The sequence below is a fragment of the Phalangium opilio genome, unplaced genomic scaffold, assembly GCF_054372755.1.
Source record: "Phalangium opilio isolate 3A_F unplaced genomic scaffold, DU_Popi_V2 ptg000019l_1, whole genome shotgun sequence".
Taxonomy (NCBI): domain Eukaryota; kingdom Metazoa; phylum Arthropoda; class Arachnida; order Opiliones; family Phalangiidae; genus Phalangium; species Phalangium opilio.
This window is the reverse complement of record NW_028324152.1, coordinates 7,170,834-7,196,379: the sequence shown is the minus strand read 5'-3', so window position 1 is coordinate 7,196,379 and position 25,546 is coordinate 7,170,834. Positions and strand designations below refer to the sequence as shown.

Here is a 25,546-nt window from a genome sequence, read left to right as displayed (position 1 = left end):
TAGCCTCAGGTTTAAAGTATCCTTGTATGGGGAGCAAAGAGTACTATAACATATCCAAAGGAGATCCCAGTACCTCTTGTAGAACAAAAGTTATGAGCCTCCAAAGTTTAGTGCAAAAATCATAAGTAACATAATAAAAATAAGTGAGACGATACCAAAGTTGACGAACATTTTGCTTAATATCTCGGCCCTTGTTTGTCGTAGCTCAATGTTTTTAGTATGGTTAGATGGGGGACAATTTGGACTATAACATATCCTAAGGACATCCCCGTATCTCTAGTAGACACAGAGTTATGGGCCTGCAAAATATAGTCTAATGCATTTCCTATGGACGGGTTGTTTGTTTACGTTTAGCTTAATTACTCGGCCCTTGTTTGTCGTAGCTCATTATTTTTAGTATGGTTAGATGGGGGACAAATTGGACTATAACATACTCAAAGGAAATCCCCGTATCTCCAGTAGAAACAGAGTTACGAGCCTGCAAAGTATAGTCTAATGCATTTCCTATGGAGGGGTTTGTTTGTTCACGTATTGCTTAATTACTTGACCCTGTTCTTTCGATTAAAAATAATAACATATCTTTAGTGTGGCGGTTATCGCATCCGCCTCACTCTCGGAAGGCCACAGGTTCGAAACCGCGAAGTTTTTTTTTGCTTGGAACATGCATAGACCTTTATAATTATCCGAACATTTGTGTCAAGGTCACATTATTTACATCCCCGTATCTCTGGTAGAACCAGAGTTACGAGCCTCCAGAATTTAGTCTAATGTATTTCCTATGGAGGGGTTTGTTTGTTTACGATTAGCTTAATTACTCGACTACTGTTTGTCGTAGCCCTAATTCTTAGTATGGCTAGATGGGGGACAAATTGGTCTATAACATACTCAAAGGACATCCCCGTATCTCCAGTAGAAACAGAGTTACGAGCCTGCAAAGTATATTTTCAAAAATCAAAAGTAACCTTCTAACAATAAGTGAGACAAAAAGTAAGTTGGCGACGATATTGAGGTAGCCTCAAGTTTAAAGTATCCTTGTATGGGGAGCAAAGAGTACTATAACATATCCAAAGGAGATCCCAGTATCTCTTGTAGAACAAGAGTTATGAGCCTCCAAAGTTTAGTGCAAAAATCATAAGTAACATAATAAAAATAAGTGAGACGATACCAAAATTGACGAACATTTTGCTTAATATCTCGGCCCCTGTTTGTCGTAGCTCAATGTTTTTAGTATGGTTAGATGGGGGACAATTTGGACTATATCATATCCTAAGGACATCCCCGTATCTCTTGTAGACACAGAGTTATGGGCCTGCAAAGTATAGTCTAATGCATTTCCTATGGACGGGTTGTTTGTTTTTGTTTAGCTTAATTACTCGGCCCCTGTTTGTCGTAGCGCAATGTTTTTAGTATGGTTAGATGGGGGACAAATTGGACTATAAATTATTCAAAGGACATCCCCGTATCTCCAGTAGAAACAGAGTTACGAGCCTGCAAAGTATAGTCTAACTCATTTCCTATGGAGGGGGTTTGTTTCTTTACGTTTTGCTTAAGTACTCGGCCCCTGTTTGTCGTAGCCCAAAGTTTTTAGTATGGTTAGATGAAGGACAAATTGGACTATAACATATCCTAAGGACATCCCGGTATCTCCAGTAGAAACAGAGTTACGAGCCTGCAAAGTTTATTTTCAAAAATCAAAAGTAACCTTCTAACAATGAGTGAGACAAAAAATAAGTTGACGACGATATTGAGGTAGCCTCAAGTTTAAAGTATCCTTGTATGGGGAGCAAAGAGTACTATAACATATCCAAAGGAGATCCCAGTACCTCTTGTAGAACAAAAGTTATGAGCCTCCAAAGTTTAGTGCAAAAATCATAAGTAACATAATAAAAATAAGTGAGACGATACCAAAGTTGACGAACATTTTGCTTAATATCTCGGCCCTTGTTTGTCGTAGCTCAATGTTTTTAGTATGGTTAGATGGGGGACAATTTGGACTATAACATATCCTAAGGACATCCCCGTATCTCTAGTAGACACAGAGTTATGGGCCTGCAAAATATAGTCTAATGCATTTCCTATGGACGGGTTGTTTGTTTACGTTTAGCTTAATTACTCGGCCCTTGTTTGTCGTAGCTCATTATTTTTAGTATGGTTAGATGGGGGACAAATTGGACTATAACATACTCAAAGGAAATCCCCGTATCTCCAGTAGAAACAGAGTTACGAGCCTGCAAAGTATAGTCTAATGCATTTCCTATGGAGGGGTTTGTTTGTTCACGTATTGCTTAATTACTTGACCCTGTTCTTTCGATTAAAAATAATAACATATCTTTAGTGTGGCGGTTATCGCATCCGCCTCACTCTCGGAAGGCCACAGGTTCGAAACCGCGAAGTTTTTTTTTGCTTGGAACATGCATAGACCTTTATAATTATCCGAACATTTGTGTCAAGGTCACATTATTTACATCCCCGTATCTCTGGTAGAACCAGAGTTACGAGCCTCCAGAATTTAGTCTAATGTATTTCCTATGGAGGGGTTTGTTTGTTTACGATTAGCTTAATTACTCGACTACTGTTTGTCGTAGCCCTAATTCTTAGTATGGCTAGATGGGGGACAAATTGGTCTATAACATACTCAAAGGACATCCCCGTATCTCCAGTAGAAACAGAGTTACGAGCCTGCAAAGTATATTTTCAAAAATCAAAAGTAACCTTCTAACAATAAGTGAGACAAAAAGTAAGTTGGCGACGATATTGAGGTAGCCTCAAGTTTAAAGTATCCTTGTATGGGGAGCAAAGAGTACTATAACATATCCAAAGGAGATCCCAGTATCTCTTGTAGAACAAGAGTTATGAGCCTCCAAAGTTTAGTGCAAAAATCATAAGTAACATAATAAAAATAAGTGAGACGATACCAAAATTGACGAACATTTTGCTTAATATCTCGGCCCCTGTTTGTCGTAGCTCAATGTTTTTAGTATGGTTAGATGGGGGACAATTTGGACTATATCATATCCTAAGGACATCCCCGTATCTCTTGTAGACACAGAGTTATGGGCCTGCAAAGTATAGTCTAATGCATTTCCTATGGACGGGTTGTTTGTTTTTGTTTAGCTTAATTACTCGGCCCCTGTTTGTCGTAGCGCAATGTTTTTAGTATGGTTAGATGGGGGACAAATTGGACTATAAATTATTCAAAGGACATCCCCGTATCTCCAGTAGAAACAGAGTTACGAGCCTGCAAAGTATAGTCTAACTCATTTCCTATGGAGGGGGTTTGTTTCTTTACGTTTTGCTTAAGTACTCGGCCCCTGTTTGTCGTAGCCCAAAGTTTTTAGTATGGTTAGATGAAGGACAAATTGGACTATAACATATCCTAAGGACATCCCGGTATCTCCAGTAGAAACAGAGTTACGAGCCTGCAAAGTTTATTTTCAAAAATCAAAAGTAACCTTCTAACAATGAGTGAGACAAAAAATAAGTTGACGACGATATTGAGGTAGCCTCAAGTTTAAAGTATCCTTGTATGGGGAGCAAAGAGTACTATAACATATCCAAAGGAGATCCCAGTATCTCTTGTAGAACAAGAGTTATGAGCCTCCAAAGTTTAGTGCAAAAATCATAAGTAACATAATAAAAATAAGTGAGACGATACCAAAGTTGACGAACATTTTGCTTAATATCTCGGCCCTTGTTTGTCGTAGCTCAATGTTTTTAGTATGGTTAGATGGGGGACAAATTGGACTATAACATACTCAAAGGACATCCCCGTATCTCCAGTAGAAACAGAGTTACGAGCCTGCAAAGTATAGTCTAATGCATTTTCTATGGAGGGGTTTGTTTGTTCACGTATTGCTTAATTACTTGACCCTGTTCTTTCGATTAAAAATAATAACATATCTTTAGTGTAGCGGTTATCGCATCCGCCTCACTCCCGGAAGGCCACAGGTTCGAAACCGCGAAGTTTTTTTTTATAATTATCCGAACATTTGTGTCAAGGTCAAATTATTTACATCCCCGTATCTCTGGTAGAACCAGATTTACGAGCCTCCAGAATTTAGTCTAATGGATTTCCTATGGAGGGGTTTGTTTGTTTACGATTAGCTTAATTACTCGACTACTGTTTGTCGTAGCTCAATGTTTTTAGTATGGTTAGATGGGGGACAAATTGGACTATAACATACTCAAAGGACATCCCCGTATCTACAGTAGAAACAGAGTTACGAGCCTGCAAAGTATAGTCTAACTCATTTCCTATGGAGGGGGTTTGTTTCTTTACGTTTTGCTTAAGTACTCGGCCCCTGTTTGTCGTATTCCAAAGTTTTTAGTATGGTTAGATGAAAGACAAATTGGACTATAACATATCCTAAGGACATCCCGGTATCTCCAGTAGAAACAGAGTTACGAGCCTGCAAAGTTTATTTTCAAAAATCAAAAGTAACCTTCTAACAATAAGTGAGACAAAAAATAAGTTGACGACGATATTGAGGTAGCCTCAAGTTTAAAGCATCCTTGTATGGGGAGCAAAGAGTACTATAACATATCAAAAGGAGATCTCAGTATCTCTTGTAGAACAAGAGTTATGAGCCTCCAAAGTTTAGTGCAAAAATCATAAGTAACATAATAAAAATAAGTGAGACGATACCAAAGTTGACGAACATTTTGCTTAATATCTCGGCCCTTGTTTGTCGTAGCTCAATGTTTTTAGTATGGTTAGATGGGGGACAAATTGGACTATAACATACTCCAATCTATTGGTTAACAGCCGAACGCGCTAACCATTGAGCCACGGAAGCTCAGAAATTAAATGGTTGTCAGGTATTGTGGAAAAGTTTTGGCTTTTTACGCTAAATCTGAGACCCCACAACACCTTTCCCGGGTGGGCTCGATACAACTAGAACGAATCATGTCAGGTGGGCAGGGAAGTGGGAAAAGGACGTGCCATGAAAATAGAGGCACCAAAGAAAAGTAGGAATGCCACCATCCACGTCGTTCATCCCTTCACACCAGGGGTACTAACTTATCTTTCCCTTTTAAACAACCATTTTTTACAGTGCAATTACTTATACCAGTATCAATGTCATTGTACCAAATTTTCTTTTTACCATATTTCACTAAATACATGTAATGCAATCACCTTATAAGTGTTCCATTTAAACCAATACACCCTTTATACTTTTAACAAATACCAACATTACCTTTTACAAATAGTAATTTTACCTTTTACCAAACAACCTAGTTAACGGCAATAATGATTGGACAAAGTCAGCCAGGGACTCGCGAAGGGACCACCAAAAAGGGAGTATCCAAACTTCGGTCTGTACACCTGTTAATCACTCGTCGACGCCGTTCGAAATAAATCTTACAGCGCCGCTCGTATCGTGAATGCGCTACTAAGTGTATCGAAATAGCCAACTAATAAGCGTCGCCTTTTTCTTAGGTACGCCCCGATCAGGTCTTAATAATGCCCATGTGCAACTCTTTTATCTTGGCTAACCCTTTTATCCTTTTAGGAAAAGGTTCGTGCTCAATTAAGAGCTTTTTGTCCTTTCATGGACTTTGTCTAATGCCCGTGCTGGGGCATGGGAGGGGATACCCGGCTAGGTTATTTACTTATTTTCGCTCTTTATGGGGCATCTAATTTCTTACCGTGGCCACGCCATCATACAACCTCTCTTTCACAACAAGTCAAGACCGACCTATTGGTAATAAACCCTTATACCAAGCTCAACCAGAGCACTTAAACCAAGCTCAACCAGAACACCTTTAACCAATCTCAACCAGAGCACAACTTTAACCAAGCTCAACCAGAGGACAACTTTAACCAAGTTCAACCAGAGGACAACTTTAACCAAGCTCAACCAGAGCACAACTTTAACTCAGCTCAACCAGAGCACAACTTTAACTCAGCTCAACCAGAGCGCAACTTTAACCAAGCTCAACCAGAGCACAACTTTAACTCAGCTCAACCAGAGCACAACTTTAACTCAGCTCAACCAGAGCACAACTTTAACTCAGCTCAACCAGAGCACAACTTTAACCAAGCTCAACCAGAGCACAAGTTTCTATCTTACGTCAACTTAGTGTCAAACCTTCGTTTCACTTAATACAAATTTTTCTACGAACCCAACTTCATTGCGAAGTGCGAATCAATTTTATCAACCTGAAGTGTAACGGTTGTTCGTTGCTTCCAAACTGCATATAGTTGCATCCAACCTTGACAAACACCACTCCTTCGGCTTCTGTAGACTCTGATGTCTTTGGGCTGGGACTCCTTTATCCCGCTCCTTGTCGCTCTCCGCCGCTGGACTTCTTGCGGCACGTTCATGTTCCCTTTCTCTCAGGCATCGGCAAAAAGCATCCATCGTGGAGTTGACTAGAGACTTGAAGATTTCCAAAATTTTTCGAAGTTCTCGAACCAAGTCCAATTTTCACAAAATTGTCCAATTAACGTAATTTTTCCCGAGCACGTAATTAGTCCCGGGCGCGTAATTAATCCCGAGCACGTAATTAGTCCCGGGTTTCGGCACCATTTTATGTTGCGACTTCCATCCCAACATAAGAGTTTGTGATACCCTTCTGATATCACATTGGCGGACTGAAACACCGATCTAAATCCCTAACTTATTTGTGTGTCTTTATTCAAAAACGAAGAAGCTCCAAATGCAATCGTCAATAATTTCTTTAATTGTTGTATTGTCTGTCAAATCATACTCAAATTAACATATCTTTACATTAATTTTCCTTAAAACACATCCGTTTATCTAAAGTTCTAAATCTTTCTTTTACAACCTCTCTCGGCAGAGTCGGTTTGCTTTCTATATTGTCCGATGGTAACAAGCGCTCTTTTTCCATCAAGAGTCCAATACGTTCTACTCAGGCTTTGCTTTTGCTAGTTTTAACACAAAGTTCAAGTTTTACCCCCTATTATTGTTACAAAGCGATCCCCAATATTCGTCACTCCGAAGTTTTATGACTTTACAGGGCCAGAGGGCCTTTTAACATCCTAGTAACAAAAACCATCCGTCGAACCTTTCAAATGCATTACTATAGCCTTTACAATTGTACAGTATTTCTTAGCAATTACAGGCCGTGCCATACGACAGTTCTTATTTTGGTTTAGAGTTAAATGTTATCTTAAAGGTCTTTACATAAAAAACATATCAAACATAAGTATTCATTATAAGTAAACCTTAAATAATCTTAACTAAACTGTATCTAAACTAAATTCGGACCATAAAAACCCATAACTTCTGCTTATGGGAAAAAAGGTCCTGGGAAAACCCCAGTGGGGAAAACCATTAATTTCAATCATTATTTAGGTCTAAATGACCAGGCTCGTTGTGGATCGCCGGATTCAACAATCTGAGACCCTACAACACCTCTCCTGGGTGGGCTCGAACCACCAACCTTTCGAATAACAGCTGAACGCGCTAACCATTGCGCCACGGAAGCCCAAAAATTAAATGCTCGTCAGGTATTGTGTAAAAACCTTGACTTTTTACGTCACATCTGAGACCTCACAACACCGTTCCCGGATGGGCTCGAACCACTAACCTATTGTTTAACAGCCGAACGCGCTAAACATTGCGCCACAGAAGCCCAAAAATTAAATGGTCGTCAGGTATTGTGGAAAAGTTTTGACTTTTTACGCTAAATCTGAGACCCCACAACACCTCTCCCGGGTGGGCTCGAACCACCATCCTTTCGATTAACAGCTGAACGCGCTAACCATTGCGCCACGGAACCCCAAAAATTAAATGCTCGTCAGGTATTGTGTAAAAACCTTGACTTTTTGCGTCACATCTGAGACCTCACAACACCACTCCCGGATGGGCTCGAACCACCAACCTATTGGTTAACAGCCGAACGCGCTAACCATTGCGCCACGGAAGCCCAAAAATTAAATGGTCGTCAGGTGTTGTGGAAAAAACCTTGACTTTTTACGTCACATCTGAGACGTCACAACACCGCTCCCGGATGGGCTCGAGCCACACACCTATTGGTTAACAGCCGAACGCGCTAACCTTTGAGCCACGGAAGCTCAGAAATTAAATGGTTGTCAGGTATTGTGTATAAGTTATGACTTTTTACGTTACATCTGAGACCCTACAACACCTCTTCCGGTTGGGCTCGAACCACCAACCTTACGGTTAACAGCCGAACGCGCTAACCATTGCGCCAAGGAAGCCCAAAAATTTAATGGTCGTCAGGTATTGTTGCAAAACTTTGTCTTTCTACGTTACATTTGAGATCCCACACCACCGCTCCCGGGTGGGCTCGAACCACCAACCTATCGGTTAACAGCCGAACGCGCTAACCATTGAGCCACGGAAGCTCAGAAATTAAATGGTTGTCACGTATTGTGGATAAGTTTTGACTTTTTACGCTACATCTGAGACCCCACAACACCTCTTCCGGGTGCGCTTGAACCACCAGCCTTTCGATTAACAGTTGAACGCGCTAATAATTGCGCCAAGGAAGCCAAAAATTAAATGTTCGTCAGGTATTGTGGAAAAACTCTGACATATTACGTTACATCTGAGACGTCACAACACCGCTCCAGGATGGGCTCGAACCACCAACCTTTAGGTTAACAGCCGAACGCGCTAACCATTGAGCCACGGAAGCCCAAAAATTAAATGCTCGTCAGGTATTGTGTAAAAACCTTGACTTTTTGCCTCACATCTGAGACCTCACAACACCGCTCCCGGATGGGCTCGAACCACCAACCTATTGGCTAACAGCCGAACGCGCTAACCATTGCGCCACGGAAGCCCAAAAATTAAATGCTCGTCAGGTATTGTGTAAAAACCTTGGCTTTTTACGTCACATCTGAGACCTCACAACACCGCTCCCGGATGGGCTCGAACCACCAACCTATTGGCTAAGAGCCGAACGCGCTAACCATTCAGCCACGGAAGCTCAGAAATTAAATGGTTGTCAGGTATTGTGGATAAGTTATGACTTATTACGTTACATCTGAGACCCTACAGCACCTCTCTCGGTTGGGCTCGAACCACCAACCTTTCGGTTAACAGCCGAACGCGCTAACCATTGCGCCAAGGAAGCCCAAAAAATAAATGGTCGTCAGGTATTGTGGAAAAACTTTGGCTTTCTACGTTACATTTGAGATCCCACAACACCGCTCCCGGGTGGGCTCGAACCACCAACCTATTGGTTAACAGCCGAACGCGCTAACCATTGCGCCACGGAAGCCCAAAAGCTAAATGCCCGTCAGGTATTGTTCAAAAACCATGACTTTTTACGTCACATCTGAGACCTCACAACACCGCTCCCGGATGGGCTCGAACCACCAACCTATTGGTTAACAGCCGAACGCGCTAACCATTGCGCCACGGAAGCCCAAAAGTTAAATGCTCGTCAGGTATTGTGTAAAAACCTTGACTTTTTACCTCTCCGAGTGACGTATGTCACGGAGAGGTTCTAATTTCGACGTGTGTGTGTGTCTGTGTGTGTGTGTGTCTGTTGTTTCACCCACGTGACCGCGTTCGCAGTTTCCAAATCGGAGCAAACGTGATCGCCATTTCCGAACTGCTTTCACAGTCACGGAAATGGCTCCTTTACTTGAGTTCTCACACCACCATCTTCTCGTCTTCGTCCATTCCACTTGGACACCAGTCTGTACATACTGGCTTCTAATCACCACCATCTTTTGGTCTTCGTCCATCCCACATGGACACCAGTCTGTACATACTGGCTTCTAATCACCACCATCTTTTGGTCTTCGTCCATCCCACATGGACACAATCTGTACATACTGGCTTCTAATCACCACCATCTTCTGGTCTTCGTCCATCCCACATGGACACCAGTCTGTACATACTGGCTTCTAATCACCACCATCTTCTGGTCTTCGTCCATTCCACTTGGACACCAGTCTGTACACCTGGCTTCTACTCCATCGTCATCGTTGGGTTTAAGACATTCGCGGCGACCAGCTAGGGTTACGAGAAACGTCTAGCCTCCCTAGGGTGGGTTGTCCACCAAAGGTTTTCGCAATTGCGGTTGTTCTTGCTTTTAGCTGTAGTTCGACACCCTTATATACTACCTATTTGAGTAAGGTAATGCAACCGGCGTATGCTTCATTTCAAACGCCAATATTAGTCAAGTCTCTCAAGAATGTCTAATTGTTCTTTATCAACGCGATGTAACGCTCAATAAGGCGAACAACTAACGAAGAAAATATTTAATATTAATTATATTTATTTTAATATTTAAGATAATCTTGTTTCTCAACTCAAAATTAAAACGGAAAGAGTTAAAAAGCAGTCTATGTTTAAGTCTGTGTATGTCCGTCCGTTAGTGCATCGCGTTAGCAGTTCGCTTTGTTTTGTGGAAAGAAATCCTACAAAACCTTAATATTTGGTTTTCTCATAATGTATAATTAATATATGGAAATATTTTTCGTAATTTCGATGCCTTTAGTGGTTTTGTAGCTATAAAGCTCTGTTTCATTTTGATATCCCAAGAACTTTTTTTAATATTATTATTTGAAATCGATGTTTATATATTACTTAAGCTATACTACATCTGTTTATAGCATAATCCTTTCTAAAGTGATTTCAAGAAGAACGCCACTATATTGGTCAAATGAACTTTCATCTGTCAATAGGCCTAGTGAACCTAAAAGTAAACGCTAGGTTTTCGTTTCTGTAATGCAGAGACATTAACGGTTCAGAGTGAGCCGAAAGTTAATTACACTTTTAAATAATCAGGCTAAGATTTTATAATCATGGTGGAAGTCTGGGCCGCGTTGAGCAGAGCTCAGCGCTGTTAGCAGTGTCCTACAGAACGGGATTTTGGTTATGAATTTTGACGGCACGGTGCTCAGCGTTGAGCCAGCGCGGTCACCAATGAAAATAGTCAGGTTTTTGGATAACGTGACGTAAAACGCGTAGTTCTCAGCTTGGCGAAAAAAACATGGAGGAATTAATACAAATAGCTCTTGCTGATTCTGATCATAGAGACTAGAAACCCCAAGGAGTGGCAGGAATGCCTCAACTTGTTGCCCTTTTTCATGGTACACGCAATGGGTACACGGCGACTTCCGCTAAGCAAAATTAAACGGGCCGGAAGCTCTCATGTACCAATTTATGAGCAACATATTATTTGCGCTTGTAGAGCGGGGGACCTGCCACTCCTTGGGGTTTCTAGTCTCTATGTTCTGATGGGACTATAGCTATTTATTTGACGTGAAACCAGTTGATCACGCGAGAATTTTAAGAGATATGTTAGTTTCTATGTTTAATTATAAAAGTTGTTCTTATCTATCTCCATAAATATGTTATCATACAATTTTTGTTAAGCCTTTGTACCGTGCACGCTTTATTGCGCTAGCTTCATTTTTAAAACACCGATGACCGGAGAAAAGCTATGACGACAGATCTCACCGGTAAACGTTTTCCAAAATCCGCTGTCTTTTTTGGTGAGCTCTGCTGAACGCAGCCCAGATCAGTGAAAGGTCTGATCGTAATCGGATTATAGCTTCGTGTTATCATGATTTTAATGGTGCACGTTTACTTTCAGTGTGTGTAGCCACAAATTAGCTTTGGTGTTATGTAACTTTAATCGTCATGTTGACAAACTAAGAAAATTGTTGAGGTGAAAGGAGAGGATAGTGTTTACATGGCAACCCTGTTGTGAATATGGCTTTGAACATAAAGGGTATACAGTTGAGGAGTAGCAAATTGGGCCTTTACAAACACGTAAAGGTAATATCCCTCCAAAGTTTTATCTCTTCATTTCCCGTTTTTCCCCCATCGGATGATTTTAATGTGTACAAGTATATCCTTATTGGATGTAAAATGTCGTCTGATTTACAGTATATTTTCTATGCTTTGTATACTGCTTTAATATTTCATAAATTTTAACTTCAGTATTTGTTCATAAAAAAAAGAAACATTTCCATAACTGGGTAAATAAGTTTTAAGGTAGTCCTTCTCTTGACTCGGAGAGGTAATATTTTGGTTTTCCCAACTTGTTACGTCACATCTGAGACCTCACAACACCGCTCCCGGATGGGCTCGAACCACCAACCTATTGGTTAACAGCCGAACGCGCTAACCATTGCGCCACGGAAGCCCAAAAGTTAAATGCTCGTCAGGTATTGTGTAAAAACCTTGACTTTTTACGTCACATCTGAGACCTCACAACACCGCTCCCGGATGGGGTCGAACCACCAACCTACTGGTTAACAGCCGAACGCGCTAACCATTGCGCCACGGAAGCCCAAAAATTAAATGGTCGTCATTTATTGTGCAAAAACTTTGGCTTTCTACGTTACATTTGAGATCCCACAACACCGCTCCCGGATGGGCTCGAACCACCAACCTATTGGTTAACAGCCGAACGCGCTAACCATTGCGCCACGGAAGCCCAAAAGTTAAATGCTCGTCAGGTATTGTGTAAAAACCTTGACTTTTTACGTCACATCTGAGACCTCACAACACCGCTTCCGGATGGGCTCGAACCACCAACCTATTGGTTAACAGCCGAACGCGCTAACCATTGCGCCACGGAAGCCCAAAAGTTAAACGCTCGTCAGGTATTATGTAAAAACCTTGATTTTTTACGTCACATCTGAGACCTCACAACACCGCTCCCGGATGGGGTCGAACCACCACCCTATGGGTTAACAGCCGAACGCGCTAACCATTGCGCCACGGAAGCCCAAAAATTAAATGGTCGTCATTTATTGTGCAAAAACTTTGGCTTTCTACGTTACATTTCAGATCCCACAACACCGCTCCCGGGTGGGCTCGAACCACCAACCTTTTGGTTAACAGCCGAACGCGCTAACCATTGAGCCACGGAAGCTCAGAAATTAAATGGTTGTCAGGTATTGTGGAAAACCTTGACTTTTTACGTCACATCTGAGACCTCACAACACCGCTCCCGGATGAGCTCGAACCACCAACCTGTTGGTTAACAGCCGAACGTGCTAACCATTACGCCACGGAAGCCCAAAAATTAAATGGTCGTCAGGTATTGTGGAAAAACATTGGCTTTCTACGTTACATTTGAGATCACACAACACCGCTCCCGGGTGGGCTCGAACCACCAACCTATTGGTTAACAGCCGAACGCGCTAACCATTGCGCCAAGGAAACCCAAAATTTAAATGCTCGTCAGGTATTGTGTAAAAACATTGGCTTTCTACGTTACATCTGAGACCTCACAACACCGCTCCCGGATGGGCTCGAACCACCAACCTATTGGTTAACAGCCGAACGCGCTAACCATTGAGCCACGGAAGCTCAGAAATTTAATGGTTGTCAGGTGTTGTGTAAAAACTTTGGCTTTCTACGTTACATTTGAGACCCCACAACACCTCTCCCGGGTGGGCTCGAACCACCAACCTTTCGATTAGCAGCTGAACGCGCTAACCATTGCGCCACGGAATCCCAAAAATTAAATGCTCGTCAGGTATTGTGTAAAAACCTTGACTTTTACGTCACATCTGAGACCTCACAACACCGCTCCCGGATGGGCTCGAACCACCAACCTATTGGTTAACAGCCGAACGCACTAACCATTGCGCCACGGAAGCCCAAAAGTTAAATGCTCGTTAGTTATTGTGTAAAAACCTTGACTTTTTACGTCACATCTGAGACCTCACAACACCGCTCCCGGATGGGCTCGAACCACCAACCTATTGGTTAACAGCCGAACGCGCTAACCATTGCGCCACGGAAGCCCAAAGGTTAAATGCTCGTCAGGTATTATGTAAAAACCTTGACTTTCTACGTTACATTTGAGATCACACAACACCGCTCCCGGATGGGGTCGAACCACCAACCTATTGGTTAACAGCCGAACGCGCTAACCATTGAGCCACGGAAGCTCAGAAATTAAATGGTTGTCAGGTATTGTGGAAAACCTTGACTTTTTACGTCACATCTGAGACCTCACAACACCGCTCCCGGATGGGCTCGAACCACCAATCTATTGGTTAAAAGCCGAACGTGCTAACCATTGCGCCACGGAAGCCCAAAAATTAAATGGTCGTCAGGTATTGTGGAAAAACTTTGGCTTTCTACGTTACATTTGAGATCACACAACACCGCTCCCGGATGGGGTCGAACCACCAACCTATTGGTTAACAGCCGAACGCGCTAACCATTGAGCCACGGAAGCTCAGAAATTAAATGGTTGTCAGGTATTGTGGAAAACCTTGACTTTTTACGTCACATCTGAGACCTAACAACACCGCTCCCGGATGGGCTCGAACCACCAATCTATTGGTTAAAAGCCGAACGTGCTAACCATTGCGCCACGGAAGCCTAAAAATTAAATGGTCGTCAGGTATTGTGGAAAAACTTTGGCTTTCTACGTTACATTTGAGATCACACAACACCGCTCCCGGATGGGCTCGAACCACCAACCTATTGGTTAACAGCCGAACGCGCTAACCATTGCGCCACGGAATCCCAAAAATTAAATGCTCGTCAGGTATTGTGTAAAAACCTTGACTTTTTACGTCACATCTGAGACCTCACAACACCGCTCCCGGATGGGCTCGAACCACCAACCTATTGGTTAACAGCCGAACGCGCTAACCATTGCGCCACGGAAGCCCAAAAATTAAATGGTCGTCAGGTATTGTGGAAAAACTTTGGCTTTCTACGTTACATTTGAGATCACACAACACCGCTCCCGGATGGGCTCGAACCACCAACCTATTGGTTAACAGCCGAACGCGCTAACCATTGATCCACGGAAGCTCAGAAATTAAATGGTTGTCAGGTATTGTGGAAAAACTTTGGCTTTGTACGTTACATTTGAGACCCCACAACACCTTTCCCGGATGGGCTCGAACCACCAACCTATTGCTTAACAGCCGAACGCGCTAACCATTGCGCCACGGAAGCCCAAAACCTAAATGCTCGTCAGGTATTGTGCAAAAAACTTGACTTTTTACGTCACATCTGAGACCTCACAACACCGCTCCCGGATGGGCTCGAACCACCAACCTATTGGTTAACAGCCGAACGCGCTAACCATTGCGCCACGGAAGCCCAAAAGTTAAATGCTCGTCAGGTATTATGTAAAAACCTTGACTTTTTACGTCACATCTGAGACCTCACAACACCGCTCCCGGATGGGCTCGAACCACCAACCTATTGGTTAACAGCCGAACGTGCTAACCATTGCGCCACGGAAGCCCAAAAATTAAATGGTCGTCAGGTATTGTGGAAAAACTTTGGCTTTCTACGTTACATTTGAGATCACACAACACCGCTCCCGGGTGGGCTCGAACCACCAACCTATTGGTTAACAGCCGAACGCGCTAACCATTGCGCCAAGGAAGCCCAAAATTTAAATGCTCGTCAGGTATTGTGTAAAAACCTTGACTTTTTACGTCACATCTGAGACCTCACAACACCGCTCCCGGATGGGCTCGAACCACCAACCTATTGCTTAACAGCCGAACGCGCTAACCATTGCGCCACGGAAGCCCAAAACCTAAATACTCGTCAGGTATTGTGCAAAAAACTTGACTTTTTACGTCACATCTGAGACCTCACAACACCGCTCCCGGATGGGCTCGAACCACCAACCTATTGGTTAACAGCCGAACGCGCTAACCATTGCGCCACGGAAGCCCAAAAGTTAAATACTCGTCAGGTATTGTGTAAAAACCTTGACTTCTTACGTCACATCTGAGACCTCACAACACCGCTCCCGGATGGGCTCGAACCACCAACCTATTGGTTAACAGCCGAACGCGCTAACCATTGAGCCACGGAAGCTCAGAAATTAAATGGTTGTCAGGTGTTGTGGAAAAACTTTGGCTTTCTACGTTACATTTGAGACCCCACAACACCTTTCCCGGGTGGGCTCGAACCACCAACCATTCGATTAACAGCTGAACGCGCTAACCATTGCGCCACGGAATCCCAAAAATTAAATGCTCGTCAGGTATTGTGTAAAAACCTTGACCTTTTACGTCACATCTGAGTACTCACAACAACGCTCCCGGATGGGCTCGAACCACCAACCTATTGGTTAACAGCCGAACGCGCTAACCATTGCGCCACGGAAGCCCAAAAGTTAAATACTCGTCAGGTATTGTGTAAAAACCTTGACTTCTTACGTTACATCTGAGACCTCACAACACCGCTCCCGGATGGGCTCGAACCACCAACCTATTGGTTAACAGCCGAACGCGCTAACCATTGCGCCACGGAAGCACAAAAGTTAAATGCTCGTCAGGTATTGTGTAAAAACCTTGACTTTTTACGTCACATCTGAGACCTCACAACACCGCTCCCGGATGGGCTCGAACCACCAACCTATTGGTTAACAGCCGAACGCGCTAACCATTGCGCCACGGAAGCCCAAAAGTTAAATGCTCGTTAGGTATTGTGTAAAAACCTTGACTTTTTACGTCCCATCTGAGACCTCACAACACCGCTCCCGGATGGGGTCGAACCACCAACCTATTGGTTAACAGCCGAACGCGCTAACTATTGCGCCACGGAAGCCCAAAAATTAAATGGTCGTCATTTATTGTGCAAAAACTTTGGCTTTCTACGTTACATTTGAGATCCCACAACACCGCTCCTGGATGGGCTCGAACCACCAACCTATTCGTTAACAGCCAAACGTGCTAACCATTGCGCCACGGAAACCCAAAAAATAAATGGTCGTCAGGTATTGTGGAAAAACTTTGGCTTTCTACGTTACATTTGAGATCACACAACACCGCTCCCGGGTGGGCTCGAACCACCAACCTATTGGTTAACAGCCGAACGCGCTAACCATTGCGCCACGGAAGCCAAGAAATTAAAAGGTTGTCAGGTATTGTGTAAAAACCTTGGCTTTTTACGTCACATCTGAGACCTCACAACACCGCTCCCGGATGGGCTCGAACCACCAACCTATTGGCTAAGAGCCGAACGCGCTAACCATTCAGCCACGGAAGCTCAGAAATTAAATGGTTGTCAGGTATTGTGGATAAGTTATGACTTATTACGTTACATCTGAGACCCTACAACACCTCTCTCGGTTGGGCTCGAACCACCAACCTTTCGGTTAACAGCCGAACGCGCTAACGATTGCGCCAAGGAAGCCCAAAAAATAAATGGTCGTCAGGTATTGTGGAAAAACTTTGGCTTTCTACGTTACATTTGAGATCCCACAATACCGCTCCCGGGTGGGCTCGAACCACCAACCTATTGGTTAACAGCCGAACGCGCTAACCATTGCGCCACGGAAGCCCAAAAGCTAAATGCCCGTCAGGTATTGTGTAAAAACCTTGACTTTTTACGTCACATCTGAGACCTCACAGCACCGCTCCCGGATGGGCTCGAACCACCAACCTATTGGTTTACAGCCGAACGCGCTAACCATTGAGCCACGGAAGCTCAGAAATTAAATGGTTGTCAGGTGTTGTGGAAAAACTTTGGCTTTCTACGTTACATTTGAGACCCCACAACACCTCTCCCGGATGGGCTCGAACCACCAACCTTTCGATTAACAGCTGAACGCGCTAACCATTGCGCCACGGAATCCCAAAAATTAAATGCTCGTCAGGTATTGTGTAAAAACCTTGACTTTTTACGTCACATCTGAGACCTCACAACACCGCTCCCGGATGGGCTCGAACCACCAACCTATTGGTTAACAGCCGAACGCGCTAACCATTGCGCCACGGAAGCCCAAAAGTTAAATGCTCGTCAGGTATTATGTAAAAACCTTGACTTTTTACGTCACATCTGAGACCTCACAACACCGCTCCCGGATGGGCTCGAACCACCAACCTATTGGTTAACAGCCGAACGTGCTAACCATTGCGCCACGGAAGCCCAAAAATTAAATGGTCGTCAGGTATTGTGGAAAAACTTTGGCTTTCTACGTTACATTTGAGATCACACAACACCGCTCCCGGGTGGGCTCGAACCACCAACCTATTGGTTAACAGCCGAACGCGCTAACCATTGCGCCAAGGAAGCTCAAAATTTAAATGCTCGTCAGGTATTGTGTAAAAACCTTGACTTTTTACGTCACATCTGAGACCTCACAACACCGCTCCCGGATGGGCTCGAACCACCAACCTATTGCTTAACAGCCGAACGCGCTAACCATTGCGCCACGGAAGCCCAAAACCTAAATACTCGTCAGGTATTGTGCAAAAACCTTGACTTTTTACGTCACATCTGAGACCTCACAACACCGCTCCCGGATGGGCTCGAACCACCAACCTATTGGTTAACAGCCGAACGTGCTAACCATTGCGCCACGGAAGCCCAAAAATTAAATGGTCGTCAGGTATTGTGGAAAAACTTTGGCTTTCTACGTTACATTTGAGATCACACAACACCGCTCCCGGGTGGGCTCGAACCACCAACCTATTGGTTAACAGCCGAACGCGCTAACCATTGCGCCAAGGAAGCCCAAAATTTAAATGCTCGTCAGGTATTGTGTAAAAACCTTGACTTTTTACGTCACATCTGAGACCTCACAACACCGCTCCCGGATGGGCTCGAACCACCAACCTATTGCTTAACAGCCGAACGCGCTAACCATTGCGCCACGGAAGCCCAAAACCTAAATACTCGTCAGGTATTGTGCAAAAAACTTGACTTTTTACGTCACATCTGAGACCTCACAACACCGCTCCCGGATGGGCTCGAACCACCAACCTATTGGTTAACAGCCGAACGCGCTAACCATTGCGCCACGGAAGCCCAAAAGTTAAATACTCGTCAGGTATTGTGTAAAAACCTTGACTTCTTACGTCACATCTGAGACCTCACAACACCGCTCCCGGATGGGCTCGAACCACCAACCTATTGGTTAACAGCCGAACGCGCTAATAATTGAGCCACGGAAGCTCAGAAATTAAATGGTTGTCAGGTGTTGTGGAAAAACTTTGGCTTTCTACGTTACATTTGAGACCCCACAACACCTTTCCCGGGTGGGCTCGAACCACCAACCTTTCGATTAACAGCTGAACGCGCTAACCATTGCGCCACGGAATCCCAAAAATTAAATGCTCGTCAGGTATTGTGTAAAAACCTTGACCTTTTACGTCACATCTGAGACCTCACAACACCGCTCCCGGATGGGCTCGAACCACCAACCTATTGGTTAACAGCCGAACGCGCTAACCATTGCGCCACGGAAGCCCAAAAGTTAAATACTCGTCAGGTATTGTGTAAAAACCTTGACTTCTTACGTTACATCTGAGACCTCACAACACCGCTCCCGGATGGGCTCGAACCACCAACCTATTGGTTAACAGTCGAACGCGCTAACCATTGCGCCACGGAAGCACAAAAGTTAAATGCTCGTCAGGTATTGTGTAAAAACCTTGACTTTTTACGTCACATCTGAGACCTCACAACACCGCTCCCGGATGGGCTCGAACCACCAACCTATTGGTTAACAGCCGAACGCGCTAACCATTGCGCCACGGAAGCCCAAAAGTTAAATGCTCGTTAGGTATTGTGTAAAAACCTTGACTTTTTACGTCACATCTGAGACCTCACAACACCGCTCCCGGATGGGCTCGAACCACCAACCTATTGGTTAACAGCCGAACGCGCTAACCATTGCGCCACGGAAGCCCAAAAGTTAAATGCTCGTCAGGTATTGTGTAAAAACCTTGACTTTTTACGTCACATCTGAGACCTCACAACACCGCTCCCGGATGGGGTCGAACCACCAACCTATTGGTTAACAGCCGAACGCGCTAACTATTGCGCCACGGAAGCCCAAAAATTAAATGGTCGTCATTTATTGTGCAAAAACTTTGGCTTTCTACGTTACATTTGAGATCCCACAACACCGCTCCTGGATGGGCTCGAACCACCAACCTATTCGTTAACAGCCAAACGTGCTAACCATTGCGCCACGGAAGCCCAAAAAATAAATGGTCGTCAGGTATTGTGGAAAAACTTTGGCTTTCTACGTTACATTTGAGATCACACAACACCGCTCCCGGGTGGGCTCGAACCACCAACCTATTGGTTAACAGCCGAACGCGCTAACCATTGCGCCACGGAAGCCAAGAAATTAAAAGGTTGTCAGGTATTGTGGAAAAGTTTTGACTTTTCACGCTACGTCTGAGACGTCACAACACCGCTCCAGGGAGGGCTCAAACAACCAGTCTTCTGAATAGCAGCTGAACGTGCTAACCATTGCGCCACGGAAGCCCATAAATTAAATGGTCGTCAGGTATTGTGGAAAAACCTTGACTTTTTACGTTACATCTGAGACCTCACAACACCGCTCCCGGATGGGCTCGAACCACCAACCTATTGGTTCACAGCCGAACGCGCTAACCATTGCGCCACGGAAGCCCAAAAATTAAATGCTCGTCAGGTATTGTGTAAAAACCTTGGCTTTTTACGTCACATCTGAGACCTCACAACACCGCTCCCGGATGGGCTCGAACCACCAACCTATTGGCTAAGAGCCGAACGCGCTAACCATTCAGCCACGGAAGCTCAGAAATTAAATGGTTGTCAGGTATTGTGGATAAGTTATGACTTATTACGTTACATCTGAGACCCTACAACACCTCTCTCGGTTGGGCTCGAACCACCAACCTTTCGGTTAACAGCCGAACGCGCTAACGATTGCGCCAAGGAAGCCCAAAAAATAAATGGTCGTCAGGTATTGTGGAAAAACTTTGGCTTTCTACGTTACATTTGAGATCCCACAACACCGCTCCCGGGTGGGCTCGAACCACCAACCTATTGGTTAACAGCCGAACGCGCTAACCATTGCGCCACGGAAGCCCAAAAGCTAAATGCCCGTCAGGTATTGTGTAAAAACCTTGACTTTTTACGTCACATCTGAGACCTCACAGCACCGCTCCCGGATGGGCTCGAACCACCAACCTATTGGTTAACAGCCGAACGCGCTAACCATTGCGCCACGGAAGCCCAAAAGCTAAATGCCCGTCAGGTATTGTGGAAAAACTTTGGCTTTCTACGTTACATTTGAGATCCCACAACACCGCTCCCGGATGGGCTCGAACCACCAACCTATTGGTTAACAGCCGAACGCGCTAACCATTGCGCCACGGAAGCCCAAAAGCTAAATGCCCGTCAGGTATTGTGTAAAAACCTTGACTTTTTACGTCACATCTGAGACCTCACAGCACCGCTCCCGGATGGGCTCGAACCACCAACCTATTGGTTAACAGCCGAACGCGCTAACCATTGCGCCACGGAAGCCCAAAAGCTAAATGCCCGTCAGGTATTGTGCAAAAACCATGACTTTTTACGTCACATCTGAGACCTCACAACACCGCTCCCGGATGGGCTCGAACCACCAACCTATTGGTTAAGAGCCGAACGCGCTAACCATTGCGCCACGGAAGCCCAAAAGTTAAATGCCCGTCAGGTATTGTGTAAAAACCTTGACTTTTTACGTCACATCTGAGACCTCACAACACCGCTCCCGGATGGGCTCGAACCACCAAGCTATTGGTTAACAGCCGAACGCGCTAACCATTGCGCCACGGAAGCCCAAAAGCTAAATGCCCGTCAGGTATTGTGCAAAAACCATGACTTTTTACGTCACATCTGAGACCTCACAACACCGCTCCCGAATGGGCTCGAACCACCAACCTATTGGTTAACAGCCGAACGCGCTAACCATTGCGCCACGGAAGCCCAAAAGTTAAATGCTCGTTAGGTATTGTGTAAAAACCTTGACTTTTTACCTCTCCGAGTGACGTATGTCACGGAGAGGTTCTAATTTCGACGTGTGTGTGTGTCTGTGTGTGTGTGTGTCTTTTGTTACACCCACGTGACCGCGTTCGCAGTTTCCAAATCGGAGCAAACGTGTTCGCCATTTCCGAACTGCTTTCACAGTCACGGAAATGGCTCCTTTACTTGAGTTCTCACACCACCATCTTCTCGTCTTCGTCCATTCCACTTGGACACCAGTCTGTACATACTGGCTTCTAATCACCACCATCTTTTGGTCTTCGTCCATCCCACATGGACACCAGTCTGTACATACTGGCTTCTAATCACCACCATCTTTTGGTCTTCGTCCATCCCACATGGACACCAGTCTGTACATACTGGCTTCTAATCACCACCATCTTCTGGTCTTCGTCCATCCCACATGGACACCAGTCTGTACATACTGGCTTCTAATCACCACCATCTTCTGGTCTTCGTCCATTCCACTTGGACACCAGTCTGTACACCTGGCTTCTACTCCATCGTCATCGTTGGGTTTAAGACATTCGCGGCGATCAGCTAGGGTTACGAGAAACGTCTAGCCTCCCTAGGGTGGGTTGTCCACCAAAGGTTTTCGCAATTGCGGTTGTTCTTGCTTTTAGCTGTAGTTCGACACCCTTATATACTACCTATTTGAGTAAGGTAATGCAACCGGCGTATGCTTCATTTCAAACGCCAATATTAGTCAAGTCTCTCAAGAATGTCTAATTGTTCTTTATCAACGCGATGTAACGCTCAATAAGGCGAACAACTAACGAAGAAAATATTTAATATTAATTATATTTATTTTAATATTTAAGATAATCTTGTTTCTCAACTCAAAATTAAAACGGAAAGAGTTAAAAAGCAGTCTATGTTTTAGTCTGTGTATGTCCGTCCGTTAGTGCATCGCGTTAGCAGTTCGCTTTGTTTTGTGGAAAGAAATCCTACAAAACCTTAATATTTGGTTTTCTCATAATGTATAATTAATATATGGAAATATTTTTCGTAATTTCGATGCCTTTAGTGGTTTTGTAGCTATAAAGCTCTGTTTCATTTTGATATCCCAAGAACTTTTTTTAATATTATTATTTGAAATCGATGTTTATATATTACTTAAGCTATACTACATCTGTTTATAGCATAATCCTTTCTAAAGTGATTTCAAGAAGAACGCCACTATATTGGTCAAATGAACTTTCATCTGTCAATAGGCCTAGTGAACCATAAAGTAAACGCTAGGTTTTCGTTTCTGTAATGCAGAGACATTAACGGTTCAGAGTGAGCCGAAAGTTAATTACACTTTTAAATAATCAGGCTAAGATTTTATAATCATGGTGGAAGTCTGGGCCGCGTTGAGCAGAGCTCAGCGCTGTTAGCAGTGTCCTACAGAACGGGATTTTGGTTATGAATTTTGACGGCACGGTGCTCAGCGTTGAGCCAGCGCGGTCACCAATGAAAATAGTCAGGTTTTTGGATAACGTGACGTAAAACGCGTAGTTCTCAGCTTGGCGAAAAAAACATGGAGGAATTAATACAAATAGCTCTTGCTGATTCTGATCATAGAGACTAGAAACCCCAAGGAGTGGCAGGAATGCCTCAACTTGTTGCCCTTTTTCATGGTACACGCAATGGGTACACGGCGACTTCCGCTAAGCAAAATTAAACGGGCCGGAAGCTCTCATATACCAATTTATGAGCAACATATTATTTGCGCTTGTAGAGCGGGGGACCTGCCACTCCTTGGGGTTTCTAGTCTCTATGTTCTGATGGGACTATAGCTATTTATTTGACGTGAAACCAGTTGATCACGCGAGAATTTTAAGAGACATGTTAGTTTCTATGTTTAATTATAAAAGTTGTTCTTATCTATCTCCATAAATATGTTATCATACAATTTTTGTTAAGCCTTTGTACCGTGCACGCTTTATTGCGCTAGCTTCATTTTTAAAACACCGATGACCGGAGAAAAGCTATGACGACAGATCTCACCGGTAAACGTTTTCCAAAATCCGCTGTCTTTTTTGGTGAGCTCTGCTGAACGCAGCCCAGATCAGTGAAAGGTCTGATCGTAATCGGATTATAGCTTCGTGTTATCATGATTTTAATGGTGCACGTTTACTTTCAGTGTGTGTAGCCACAAATTAGCTTTGGTGTTATGTAACTTTAATCGTCATGTTGACAAACTAAGAAAATTGTTGAGGTGAAAGGAGAGGATAGTGTTTACATGGCAACCCTGTTGTGAATATGGCTTTGAACATAGAGGGTATACAGTTGAGGAGTAGCAAATTGGGCCTTTACAAACACGTAAAGGTAATATCCCTCCAAAGTTTTATCTCTTCATTTCCCGTTTTTCCCCCATCGGATGATTTTAATGTGTACAAGTATATCCTTATTGGATGTAAAATGTCGTCTGATTTACAGTATATTTTCTATGCTTTGTATACTGCTTTAATATTTCATAAATTTTAACTTCAGTATTTGTTCATAAAAAAAAAGAAACATTTACATAACTGGGTAAATAAGTTTTAAGGTAGTCCTTCTCTTGACTCGGAGAGGTAATATTTTGGTTTTCCCAACTTGTTACGTCACATCTGAGACCTCACAACACCGCTCCCGGATGGGCTCGAACCACCAACCTATTGGTTAACAGCCGAACGCGCTAACCATTGCGCCACGGAAGCCCAAAAGTTAAATGCTCGTCAGGTATTGTGTAAAAACCTTGACTTTTTACGTCACATCTGAGACCTCACAACACCGCTCCCGGATGGGGTCGAACCACCAACCTACTGGTTAACAGCCGAACGCGCTAACCATTGCGCCACGGAAGCCCAAAAATTAAATGGTCGTCATTTATTGTGCAAAAACTTTGGCTTTCTACGTTACATTTGAGATCCCACAACACCGCTCCCGGATGGGCTCGAACCACCAACCTATTTGTTAACAGCCGAACGCGCTAACCATTGCGCCACGGAAGCCCAAAAGTTAAATGCTCGTCAGGTATTGTGTAAAAACCTTGACTTTTTACGTCACATCTGAGACCTCACAACACCGCTCCCGGATGGGCTCGAACCACCAACCTATTGGTTAACAGCCGAACGCGCTAACCATTGCGCCACGGAAGCCCAAAAGTTAAACGCTCGTCAGGTATTATGTAAAAACCTTGATTTTTTACGTCACATCTGAGACCTCACAACACCGCTCCCGGATGGGGTCGAACCACCACCCTATGGGTTAACAGCCGAACGCGCTAACCATTGCGCCACGGAAGCCCAAAAATTAAATGGTCGTCATTTATTGTGCAAAAACTTTGGCTTTCTACGTTACATTTCAGATCCCACAACACCGCTCCCGGGTGGGCTCGAACCACCAACCTTTTGGTTAACAGCCGAACGCGCTAACCATTGAGCCACGGAAGCTCAGAAATTAAATGGTTGTCAGGTATTGTGGAAAACCTTGACTTTTTACGTCACATCTGAGACCTCACAACACCGCTCCCGGATGAGCTCGAACCACCAACCTATTGGTTAACAGCCGAACGTGCTAACCATTGCGCCACGGAAGCCCAAAAATTAAATGGTCGTCAGGTATTGTGGAAAAACTTTGGCTTTCTACGTTACATTTGAGATCACACAACACCGCTCCCGGATGGGGTCGAACCACCAACCTATTGGTTAACAGCCGAACGCGCTAACCATTGAGCCACGGAAGCTCAGAAATTAAATGGTTGTCAGGTATTGTGGAAAACCTTGACTTTTTACGTCACATCTGAGACCTCACAACACCGCTCCCGGATGGGCTCGAACCACCAATCTATTGGTTAAAAGCCGAAC

The 25,546-nt window shown here is 44.1% G+C and overlaps 3 non-coding genes across 3 annotated transcripts; all 3 read right to left on the bottom strand.

The window, feature by feature from the left end:
- Positions 1-17,320: 17,320 nt before the first annotated feature.
- TRNAY-GUA (transfer RNA tyrosine (anticodon GUA)) lies at positions 17,321-17,393 on the bottom strand. Its single transcript has one exon. It is a non-coding gene; the product is annotated as a tRNA-Tyr (tRNA).
- A 2,867-nt stretch (positions 17,394-20,260) lies between these two features.
- On the bottom strand, positions 20,261-20,333 carry TRNAH-GUG (transfer RNA histidin (anticodon GUG)). Its single transcript has one exon. It is a non-coding gene; the product is annotated as a tRNA-His (tRNA).
- A 956-nt stretch (positions 20,334-21,289) lies between these two features.
- Positions 21,290-21,362, bottom strand: TRNAK-CUU (transfer RNA lysine (anticodon CUU)). The gene has a single exon. It is a non-coding gene; the product is annotated as a tRNA-Lys (tRNA).
- Positions 21,363-25,546: the final 4,184 nt, after the last annotated feature.